Raw genomic sequence first — 12,940 nt, 5'->3', positions numbered from 1 at the left:
TACTAGATGGAGTATCCGTCGTTGGACGGGTGAATTAAAATCTCGTTTGTAACAAAGGATAGGAAATTGAGCTTCTATATTTTTTCTTAACATAATAAACATCAAAAGTGAAACAAAAACAGATAAAGGTACCAATACTGAAAAGAAAGACATACTGTTTTCACGAATTCCATCAATAAAAAATTAAATGAGCTACCCCCCCCCCCCTTCATGTCATCTCTTATCACTGTGTCAAGTTGTGCTGATTGATCAAGAAATGTGGGAACGTATAAGGAATGATACACACATATATTGACGTTTATTTGTATAGATTGTATTCAAATATATGTTGCTAAGCAACGAGTTTTACAAATAGAAGTTTAAAACATAATAACCATTAAGTTTAAAGTTGTAACTTTATATTACTGGTTACGTTTAATGAATATATTGAATTACTTTTAGGTTATTCTTGCCATAAACTTGAATTGTTTGTTTATGACAAAGCTACTAAGGCTATCTGCCACCGTTCCTAATTTTCAACTGTTGACTATAGGGAAGGCAAGCGGCCGGCAGCAGCCACCGCAACTCTTAGACTAATCTTTACCAAGAAACAGTGGGATTGTGCGTTACATTATAAAGCCCTCACGGCTGAAAGGGGCGAACATATTTGTGCCGAGTTTCGATCCCGCGACCCGTAAATAATGAGACAAGCGCCATAATTACCAGGCCATGTGCCAGGTAAAAAAAAAATGAACATACTGAAACACGAATCTACTCCCACAAGTGACACAATAGTTAGTATTGATTTTCGCAAGAGCATAATAACACTATTGTGTAAGAAGTGTTTCTAATGTAAATCATGCCGTAATACTTCATGCAGGCAAACGTAACAGCATGGTTTCAACAGAAACAACTCTGACTTCATACAAAAATTAACACATATATATTTATCTATTTATTTTGTTCTATGACATTCAACGACAGTCCTATTGCTAGCACCTCTACGTGCGCCAATCGGCATTCAAAACGTCGATATAAATTTTGCGCTTCCCAAACCCCTCATGCCAACTATTCTTGCACGAACCAATCGATAATTTATCTCGTCTCTCAGTGCCTAAAACAAAAGAAACCCGTGGTTATAAACGAGAAATAATACAGAATTTATTTCCCTGCTTTTATAGATCCTACAAGCTTTAAGAAAACTTGAATTTCAAGTCATGTTTTCCTACAGTAACACGTGATTCAAGAAACAGCCACGTGCCTTAACGTGTGTGGGATTTCACGTGAAAACACTGATATCAGTTATATGATTAAAGCTGAAGTGTCAGTAAACCTAACAATCACCTTGCAGCCACGTGTATTTTGACCGTGACGCCTTCTACAAGGAAGGTTTAAAGTATTTATTTAGAAGGGCTTATAGTTCCTTAATTCTTATGGAGCCTCGAGACAGGTGGTGCAGATTTAACATACAAATAGGTATATATTCATACCCACAGAAAAATTATTCTCAATCGATTTTCAATTTTGAACGCAATATAGTACACAATAAGGCCAATGACAACGTTTTCCAAGTGCAAGCCCATCTCCGAGCGTTATAAAAACTAGTTACTCAAAACTGGAGTGCGTGTCTGTGTCCCGAATCTGTTTAGGTAGACTGTTGTGTCCTCTTTTCTACTGAAGGATGACCTCGGTAACACAGCTGCGGTTATTCATTTATCGTGCCGCCGGACACAGAAGAATAGCAATAAAACACTGGCATAACAGGGCAACGACTTCTTACTAAAGTATTTTATTTGTAAATGATTTTAATGGAATTTTATATGATCGTAGCAGAACAAATTACCTCGTACCTGCCCACTCTTTGTGTGCAAGGTTAATACAACGAGACGATAACAAGAGAATACATACCATGATGCATACATTGCGGAAGTGATATGTAAGCACATGTACTTTTAATCGGATTGGCACAGGGTAAAACTTTTAATATATGTATGCTTTCAAGTGATAAAAGTTAAAGGAACTCTAAAAAAATTAATTTCTATAACGTTATATTTTGCCGGAAATTTCTTTCATATAAGAATTTAATTATCTTTTTTTTAACTGCTTCCCCTAAGTAATACTTCATAAAACACCGGAAACTTGGATTTAAAAGTATTATTATGAAAGGAATTAAAAGTGTTTAGTGTTATGAAAGGTAATGAAATAGTAATGTATTTTTATTCATTCCTGCTATAAACTTAAACCAAATAACCCGAACGCTTTCAAAGGTGGACTTTTTTCTTTTCTTTTTTATCAGGGGCAAACTTTTCTCTGGACATGACCTGGTGCTTAGATCGCTCGACTCGCAATCTGGCGGTGTATGGTATAGATATATCCGGAGTGAAGAATGTCATCAGAGAATACAGATATATCCGGAGTAGATAATATCATCAGCGAATACAGATATATCCGGAGTGAAGAATATCATCAGCGAATACAGACATATCCGGAGTGAAAAATATCATTAGTGAACACAGAAATACCCGGAATGAATATTTCTGTGTTCACTAATGATATTCCCCGGAATAAAGAATGTCATTAGTGAACACAGAAATATCCGGAATGAAGAATATCATTAGTGAACACAGAAATACCCGGAATAAAGAATATCATTAGTGAACACAGAAATATCCGGAATGAAGAATATCATTAATGAATACAGATATAAATGGAGTAAAGAAATCAACGACGGTGTGGATGTTTTTGAGAATACTACACACTGTTACATGCATTTATTATAATTATATTACTTTCTTTGATCAAACAAATAAATAATTGTAATCTCTAAATAAATAAAATGACGTGGTGCTCTTAGACCTTAATATTTTACCTGCAAGCGCAGAAAAAATTCACCCGTTTCAGTTATTTAGTTGATTGTGTACACATTACACTTACTACAAAGACATATAACTTAGTTCGCTTTGATATTAAAATAAATTTCACACCATTGTCGAAATATATATATATATATATACACACACACATATATATATATATATATATCCTTTCCAAAAACCAACTTCACATTCTTAAGTTAAAAATGTGTAATATAGAAAATAGTAACTGCAAAGATTCTTCCTAAGCAACTACACACACACAAGCCAGTGTTGAATTCTGGGGGTTTAGAAATCCCCCTGTGCATAAAAATCCCCCCTGAAGTAAAGTATTTTCCATTTAGTTGAATTTAAATTGTAAGTCATTCTCTTCCCCCGGTGGAAAGGTCTGGATTTATCACTTACACACACACACACACATATATATATAAATAAATATATATATGTATAGAAATGTCAGTTCTGATACTAATAGTAATACAATATTTCGACACAACATGTTTTATAAACGTTCATTACGATAAAAGTGATTTATAATAAAAGATAACTTACAGGTAACGGTACGGTAGACAAAGTCTTTAGCGCTTCGACTTACGCTGTTTAATGTTGAACCATACAAATTACTATCATAGCACACGAAAGGTTCGTTACGAGGTTATCAAAAGAAGCTAGATTAAACTATGGTTCTTTTAATACAACAAATATTCGCGCTGTACATTCAACAGTTATTTTTCTTGAATCCTAAGACATATTTTAATACTTTGAAAAAATCGACTGTAAAGCCTTTAACCTCCAAATCTTTGAGCTTTCTTCCACAGAAAAATACCGGGAGAAGAATGTAGCTCATGTATTAAAACGTTTGACAACTACCGATAGCGCCCTCTGTCAACAATAAAAAAGTTTTTAATTCCAATTTGACCTGTATGTATTTTTAAGAGCTCAAAATTATGCAACAGTTTCATCACTGTGTAATACTTACATACAGTTTTTTTTAATGGAATTTAACTGAAAGTTAGCAAAAAGAACAGTACACAAATCCATAACTGTACAAATACGTTTTCAGAAAAGGTGAAAACATCGAGATGAAAATGTGCTGCCGTCTATAGGGGAATCCTGAAAAAAGCGGTTTAATTAATGTAACGGAACTAAGATCTTAGGTTCTCTAACCAGGAAGGAAGAATGACTTGTTTGAACAGATGAAAATAATTTCGAAGATGGTAATTTTCGACACCAATTTTTCTGTATTCAAAATTCAGTGCTGGAATTGTAACTATTTAACTAGATTAACTCCGTATTGAAAAACGTATATTATACTGTACTCTCGTATATATATATGCATATCCAGTGAATTTAATTACCTCATTAGAACTAATTAAAACAAAATTAAGATTAAATAATAACCTTGCATAAAACTAGAATTAAAAACTACAACTAAAAACTAACTTTACCAATGGCTATTGCCAGTGTTGGAGATGATATTTCTTACAGGGATAATCAGTACGACTGTAGCTGTATATACTTGCCTTCATTGAGGCTAAGTCAGGCAGTGAAGTCTCACTTTCGAAACTTCTAACCATTTGTATGTTTTTGTTAATATTTGGTAGTTCACATCTGTTCCTCTTTAATTGGAGCATATACAAATAAATTTCATTTTAGAGTTTTATAAAGAGACTTATATAAAAATAAAAAGCATTCTTATTACCATTTACAAAATACGTGCAGTAAATTTAATGCGCTTGAATAGAAAACGCAACAGGTAATTTATTAACTTGCCCAATTGCTTAATGGTGACTCAATGGTTAGCGTGCCGGATTGTAAATCTGGGGATCGCCGATTTTCGTCCCGTCTGCGTAAAATCGCTCTCTGCATTTTGGTGTTGTTGGTGCGTTATAAGAATGACGGGCAACTACTTACATAATTAATCGTTATTTTTTTCGCCTATATCATTCCAATGAAAACCAAAACCGAGATGTGTATTGTGAGACTTACAAAAGAGAAAAGAAAACCGTCCATTGGCCAATTCCTGTCATTGTCCTCTAACTCCTAACGGAAAATGTCTGTGGTCATAGTGCCCAAAGACGTTGGGGATATTCCATCTATCAGACATTATCCAAACGCAAATATCAAACTAGTTACCCGTTACGGAAGATCAAATTATGGGTTAGGAGTTGAGTGCTTTGAGCAAAACAATGTTTTAACTCCTACTGCCTTTCGCTGTCTACAGCCAGGTGTAGGAATGCAGTCACCTCTAATATACTAAGACAAATTATAGGCATTAAAATATCCTCGTAGTAGAAATAAACCACCCTACATTTCTGCATTTGTAAAATAACTGCAAGATAGTTAAAATATTTTAAAATGCCTCATGTTTTAATAATATTGTCAGTTATCTTCAGAAACAGTTATTTGATTCTTCTTTTGTAAGTTTATGAACTTATAACAGGAAAATCCGGAGTTCCATTCCCAGCAGTAGACATAGTGGATAGCCCAATGTGGCTTTGCTAAAAACAAACAAAGCGTTTCATGTTATACTTTCTTGTATTGTTCCATTGTTCTCACATCCAACTGTTGCAAGTAAAGCTGTGATCTAGGTTTTTGATCTGCAAGTTTAAGTCGACATCATAGGTGTCTGCACAAACCTCAAGCTTGGGAAGGGGATGAAGTGCGCACTGCAGGTGTAAGGGGGTATATGTATGTAGGGCCTTCTCCACAAAATTATATTTTTTATCAACCATATATAATAAAGTTTCATGTAATTTAACGATTTACTATAAAGTACCATTTATTTACTTTTAAATATTTGAAATCGAAAATATGTTCAAAGATCCTGCAATTTACGGATAATATTTTAAAAGTACTAGCTAACAGAATGTAGAGCAAAGTGTGTTATCGTGATGTATTCAAATACTGTCTTCTGTAAATCGCTTTACATGTATGTATGATTATAATAAGAAAGATAAATTCTACCTTGGAGTTGACAAATACAGCTACAAACTTAACACTAGTTGTAGTTGTTAAAGAAACTCTTTCTTATGTCACTAGCTGTGACAACTGTTAAAAGATCCAGCCAGCAGTTCTCTCCTTGTGACTCATTGTTTAGTCCCCATTGAGTCATAGTGGATCTGAAATATGTTTTCAGTCTACGCAGTGGTGATAATGAGTGTTACACTGGCGCTGTGGTGACATATATTATTATGAAGATCATAATTAGCTTGACGAACTCTGAAAACATGCCGATGTCCACCTTTCCTGTCTTAAGGATCTAAGGTCCTGACACTTTCCTTAATTCTTCTATGAAATAAAAAAGCAAGGTCAGCTGTCGTCATAGTTTATTTTCGATCAACTCGTTTGTTATACGTTTCCAGGTTGGTGTAATCGAACTGTGGTAGTTTTCAATTTGCAGCTTTTATCACCAGGTCCTCTACCTTTCTAGATGCATCTAGTGATTCTTGTTTAAGCCTTTGAATCGGTCCGGCACTTCTTTATCGATCACTTCATTGTAGATCTAACTGGAACACGTGATAATCTGACCATACTTCTGTGACTACTTCACAGAAATACTTGAAGCTGGCATGACACCATTTTTTTAAATCAAAAACTGCATCATCCCTACCTCCACAGTCGTGTCTTATTCTTGCAGTGTACATGACACATGCTCAGTAGCAAAGAAGATCAGGTGACACAATTTCCTACCAAAAACAGGTATCAGATCTTCCATCTGCAACATAGTTATTGTAACAGGTTGTGTTAATTTCAGTGAAATTGTGGACCAGCACGTTGTAGCTGTCAAGGGCAGACTGGAAAGCATGTGTGAGCATAGTCCATATTGTTGGACAGAGGGTTCGTAGTCAAAGGACATCTAGTAACAGCTTCCATTTTATGTTAGCAAAGGTAAATTGGCACTTTGGTGTGGTGCACTCGTTCACAATGTCTGATGATGTATAGTATCCATTATTAATCTAGTCTTGCAGTTCAGTAAAGTCCTCCAATCTGAAGTTCAACAGCTGCCTCAGACTAATTTTTACTTCTGTATGTCCTCTGATAGCCACACGTAGAAGTCATTTCAAACTGGGTAGTTGCTTGAATAAATTATTCCTACGATCAGCTTGAAGTTTCAACATAGGAGTATTCAAAGTCAGCAGTGTCGGCCATTTTTCCTTTGCTGCATCTTCATACACACTCCTCCGTTACCTTCGCTCGTCTGATGACTTGAAAATATTTCAATTTATTTAAGTCCATCAGTAGTGAATGGTGGTTCAATATGTTTATTTAGATTCAAGTCAGAAGATGCTTTGCAGGTACAGCAAGTGGAGCAAAATACCTCATTTCTGGATACACATAGAATTAGCCAATGGAAATCATTGCACCACTGTGCTTGAAAAGAACGATATTCCTTCTTGTTTTCCACCTGAAGTCTTGTTGCCCTTATTATTTCTTTATTTGTTGACTGATAGAGAGCTTCAGTTGCTCAGCATTTCAAATTTCATTGGCAATCTGTTTGCCTGAGAGTGAACCCAAAACAAATAATATCAATTTGCCGTTAGGTACGAATTATAATGTTTTCCATGTGTATCTGCATGTTTTCAGAAACATATACATACATTCAGCCACACTGGCACTTTTCATGTGCACATGTGTGTAAACATATAGTCCTAACTATGATGTACTATAAACGCTAATAATGCTACAATTATTCATGCATAGCTATTTGATTCATCTACATTGAGAAGAGACTCATCACTGTGCACGTGGTCTGCATGAGCAGGTTGATTTGAAGAGTCCATCTCAAGATTGACAGAGTGGCATCTTGATTACTAGTTGTGACGCTAGTTTCTGGATGGATGATACATAACCAGCATTTAATATAGTTTCATTTGTGTGTGTGAGCATGGGTATACGGTTGATGGCGTTATTTCTAAATAATGAAAAAAATCAGCGGTTTAGTTCCTTATATTCCCAGTTTCGGAAATCATATAACCATTGATTAAATTCTGCTAATTAGAAGATACAACTAAGAAAAATTACCCTTGGCTTGTATCTTTGCATTTGAGAAAAAGTGTCCAAGAGTCTTTTGACACCTAGTAGCTAAAAACGTTGAAAATGCAAAAGACAACATGAAAATTAATGGCTAACTGGCAAAACTGATAATCATTGAATGACAAGCTCACCAGAAAATTTTGCAGCGTCTTATGGTTAAAGAAGAAATTAATTACTCATGGTTAACTATAGCTAACCAGTGCTAAATAAACAAGAATGTGCCAGCTGGAATTAAAGTTTTGCTATCAAGAGCGGAGCGTATATGAGGCTTGGGAAAGCTTGGTCTTCCCAAATGAGTTAATTAAGATAGTGAATCTATGAATGCCAGAGGGGCAACCTCTCTTGGACTCCTGTCGTCGACAGGCAAAGAGCATCCCCAAATAAAATATCCCTCACAGAGCATTATTCTCAAAAACTCAAACATATCATGCAATATATGTGGCAGAATAGCGTATTCAAGATACTTTAATGCCTCCCGTGTATGCTGTACAATATGACAGTATTAACAGCATACACACTGAACACATAGGCGCCGACTTGTCAAGAACAGGTAGGGGTGGCTTTAACTTTCTTCGTCTATATCATAAGTTACAAACTAACAAAGCAAGTCTAAATGAAAACGGGTCAACATATCTCTAATTCATACCTTACATTATTATGTCTTATCATAAATACGAAATTACATAGCCCAAATGATAAAACTAGCACATGTATAATCCACACCACCATTCATGTTACGATGACAAATATCCGAACACCAATAAAACAATTTAACTTCAAACAGAACAACAACTGATGATAAAAAAAGGCATTTATATCACACCATGCCAATCCTGTGAGAAAGATTGTGTAAATGAAATCGGAAAAATGTTGATATGAGCTTCTGAACAAACACACAAAAAGACGTTAGATATGGAAACAGAAACAATGCCATTCTTCTTCATAGACGTTAAATGTGGAAACAGAAACAACGCCATTCTTCTTCAAACCATATTTAACGTCAATGGCATTGTTTCTGTTTCTTCTTCATACCATATTTAACGTCAACAGAAGCAATGCCATTCTTCTGACCATCGATTCAACTAAAAATCAACAGCAATTTTATACGAAAGAAATAACTACGTGACAAGAAGAATCTTCGAAAATTGCTTAATCAAAAACCTGTCGAATTTCAACACCTACCAAGGGCACTTTAACTTAAATAGTTTCCTAACCACCTGTGTCCTTAAGAGAAATCTAAGTTCCGGTACCCCTGGTTGTTGACCAGTTTTCCTGTCAGAAGACAACGTGAGATCGAAGAGGACGCGTGAATGTGTTAAAACCAGTTTCTCTACTATAAACACTCTTGACACTTTGTTCCATTTACTGTAGTTTTTCACTAACCGCACATATTGTGGAATTTGTTGGGGGGGGGGCACTTTGCCCCCTTGATCCCGCTAACTCGGCGTCTATGGCCGGGCATGATAACTGTCTCTTTATGGTCTGTGATTAACAATATCAGGTGCATGGTTTATTGCATAAGACTATTATGCTCATAATTCAGTTGTAAAGTTCATCATGATTACATTAGGGTTCAAAATCAAAATGGAACTGCAGCTACGATGTCGGCTGACTAAGATAATAGTGTTTTGTGAAGCAGTTGCTAATTAATAACAAGAGCTCATTTATCATAAGCCACGAACGGTTGCATGTACGGTTCCTAGGATCATGGACGTATGTACATCTGGAAAGGTATGTGAGATTGTATACACTAATAAATAACTCGCTCTTCATGCGTAGAAACATGCAGTGTTTTGTGACTTGTGATAGAATTACATAATAGCCAACGATATAAAACTAAGCTACAGTTGTTGACAACACCAGCCCCAGGGTCCTCGAGTTTAGCGGTGTACCTGTTGTCCAGCAATATCTAGAGTTGGATAGGTCTTATCAAATATACCGAAAAAGAATCACATTTTTCTTCGTAATACTGATAAAGTGCCCCCAGTGGCATAGCGGTATGTCTGCGGACTTACAACGCTAGAAACCGGGTTTCGATACCTGTGGTGGGCAGATCACAGATATCCCTTGTGTAACTTTGTGCATAATTAAAAATAAAACAATACTGATAAAGTTATGAGATTTATAAACTTGTAAGCCTAACTTCAACGTTTAATTAATATATACATATAGTTTTCAAAACAGCATTTCGCAATTAATATTACTAAAAATATGATTCTTGAAACTACAGTCACTGAATCACAGTTAGTTTCGTACTTTCAAATAATTCAAGACGAAAGTAACTTGTACAAGAACTCGACCTTAAAATATATTATAAACAGCGTTCGTGTTCCCCAAAAAACCGTTATGTATAATTATTCTAAACGAACTCTACTATAAAATGCAGTACGTTCAAAATTTAACTGTAATCTTGTTAACATGTCATTCCTTATTCACACACATAAAGCACAAGGAGGATCTAACACGGATAAAAATAACAAGAAGCGTGGATTTGTTTGGTTGTTGTTAAGTGTACAACACAATGAGCTATCCGTGTTCTGCTCATCGTGAGTATCGAAACCTGAATTTTAGCGTTATAATTCTTCACACTTTCCGCTGATTCACAGGGTGTCGTTTGTCTTGTTTAAGAGCAAAGCAGCTCTATGGTCAATCTGCGCTGTGCCCAGCAAATAGTTCTATACCCGATCTTCAGCGTTCTAAGCTCTCAACCTTTCGACTGAGCCACTAGGGAGCGTGAGTATGAAAGTAGCTTTAATGTTCGGAATGATTTGAGAGATTTGAATTTTAAAATTTAAAACAAAAAATTGTGAGCGTTTTTCTTGGAATATAAATGGAGGAATATTTCATTCTTCATATTCATATGCCATACATATTCTACATAATATCTTAGTGGAGAGGTTTGTACCTAAAATATATTGTTTGTAATTGTAATTAAGCACAAAGCTACACAAAGAGCTATCTGTGCTCTGCCCACCACAGGTATCGAAACCAGGATTATAGCATTGTAAATCCGCAGACATCCCACTGTGCCACTGGGGAGCCCTAAAATATATTATAAGCATAAAAATGTAAATATTTATTAATATATAATTTGATTAAATAAATAAATAATATACAAATCTAGAGGGCGCTGCGCGCGTAACATACTCTATACTCCGATATTTGGTGTCTAGTGTTCCGTAAGCTTTTTCTCAACTGAAAAGTGTTCTATGGCCAAAAAAAGTTTGGGAAACGCTGAAATAGACATATTAAAATCGGTGTTTTTTTGGAGTTTTCGCTTTTAATACTGTAATGAATATCATAATATACAGCATATTCTCCGCATACTAATTTCTCTTATGGAATAATAACATATACAAAACATAATACTATTTATGTTACAGCTTTATAAGAGCACAATATTTCTGATGAAATCATAAAAACAAACTTACCACTAACGGACGAAAAGTCTTCCTTTTTTTTCGGAGTAATATTCCAAGGTAATGTAGTAATTACATTAGCCACAGTTTGTATATACAATAAACTGAATAATAATTTCTGGCGTTTATTGAAAAAAACAACGATTTATTTTCTTTCTTTTTTTTATTTTATTATATTTTTCGTATAAGGGAGTTTTATCGGTGTTTATCAGCTAAAATTGAAAAACAGAAGCCCTAAATGTCAATCTTGCTGGAAGTAATTTATTGCGTTGTTTGTTTACAGCGACAACAGATGGCACTACTTTTATTACTATAACGAAGTTCCTTCACTCAAATTCAACAAGCTCATTACACAAAGAATGAATAGTGCTCTAACAGGCTCGCTTATTTCCATTGTGAATTACACTAGTCATACACTGAGCTTATTTTAATTATAATCGTAAAATGAAACGAATTTTCGCAATATTTGTTGTTTTCTTCCACATCTTACGAGAATAAAACAAGCTTTACAGAATCTGTCATCTTTTAAATATCGCCCTCTAGTAGCACAGAGGTAAGCTTGAGAGCTTATAACGCTAAAAATAGGGATTCGATACCCATGATTGACATAGCGCAGATAGTAATTTTATTAACTTTGCACTTAAAAACAAAATACACAATTTTCGATATAAGTCATCCTTTGTTAGATATTATTGATTCTTTTGCTATTACTAGTTTTTAAAATTAAAACTAATATTCTAGTACCGTCCAACATTATGACTTCTGTCATTTTTCTGAGTGTGCATCGATACATTTGTTGAGTTGAAGCGCAGTACGTAGTAATGAACTTGGTGTCAAATACCAAGTAATTTGTATTGTCATTCTATGTCACAGTGCTGACGCAAAACTTTAGAACAATTATACAGGTGCTAAAGCAATAAAGCGCGAAATACTTCCGAATTTTCAAATCATTTTTCAACCTTAATTACCTAAAGAAAAAAGTGCCTATTGTGGCTCTACTTCTTCATGTCCATATTCCTGGGCTGACAAACAACAAGGGTTTCTGTCGACCTACTTGAATACTTCTCGGTATTGGATTGAATTTGAGAAGAAAAAAAAGTCTTTATATTTAGCACTGAACAATGTTAAAGCAAATGAAGTTTTACACATTTTTTTCCTAAAACTCGATATTTTTAAAGGTTAACACATTGATTTAATATAAACCAGCGGTCCATTTAATCTGATTAAGATTTAGCCCCAGTTTCCTCACGAAGAAACATGGATTCATCCTAAGCCTTTTGAAAGACTTTTTAAAAAAAAATTAGGTTTGAACTTGATGTCTCACTCACGTATTTGAATGAAGTAGAACACTGCACTTGCTAAGATACTAACTGTTTAGGACTTTCCAGAACCCGGATCTCCAGTCATCTCATGGTAGAGTCAACGTAGCCTCGATTAAACGAGGGCTAATGAACCTCTATACGATATTTTAAGTTTTCTATGATGCTATTCTTAAGCTTAATATAGTGGCGTACTTTAGTGTAAGCTTAAAGATGTCCCGAAGTTGTGCATGATAATATAATTCATTAACCTGTTTTGTGTTTGTTTGTGTGTGTTTTGTTGTTGGTGTTTTGTTGTTTTTTCATCTTTATT

General features: G+C 34.9%; 1 protein-coding gene across 1 annotated transcript in view; it reads right to left on the bottom strand.

Annotated features, from left to right (window-relative positions):
- The window catches only part of LOC106459038 (PTB domain-containing engulfment adapter protein 1-like), a 119,913-nt gene extending 116,237 nt beyond the window's left edge, over positions 1–3,676 (bottom strand). Inside the window, exon 1 of the mRNA XM_013918611.2 lies at positions 3,405–3,676. The gene's annotated coding sequence lies outside the window, so the exon portion shown is untranslated. The remainder of the gene's footprint in view (positions 1–3,404) is intronic.
- Between the last annotated feature and the right edge of the window lie 9,264 nt (positions 3,677–12,940).

This window comes from Limulus polyphemus, unplaced genomic scaffold (assembly GCF_000517525.1).
Source record: "Limulus polyphemus unplaced genomic scaffold, Limulus_polyphemus-2.1.2 Scaffold550, whole genome shotgun sequence".
NCBI classification, from domain to species: domain Eukaryota; kingdom Metazoa; phylum Arthropoda; class Merostomata; order Xiphosura; family Limulidae; genus Limulus; species Limulus polyphemus.
Note: the sequence above shows the minus strand (reverse complement) of the source record. Positions and strands in the feature narration are given on the sequence as shown.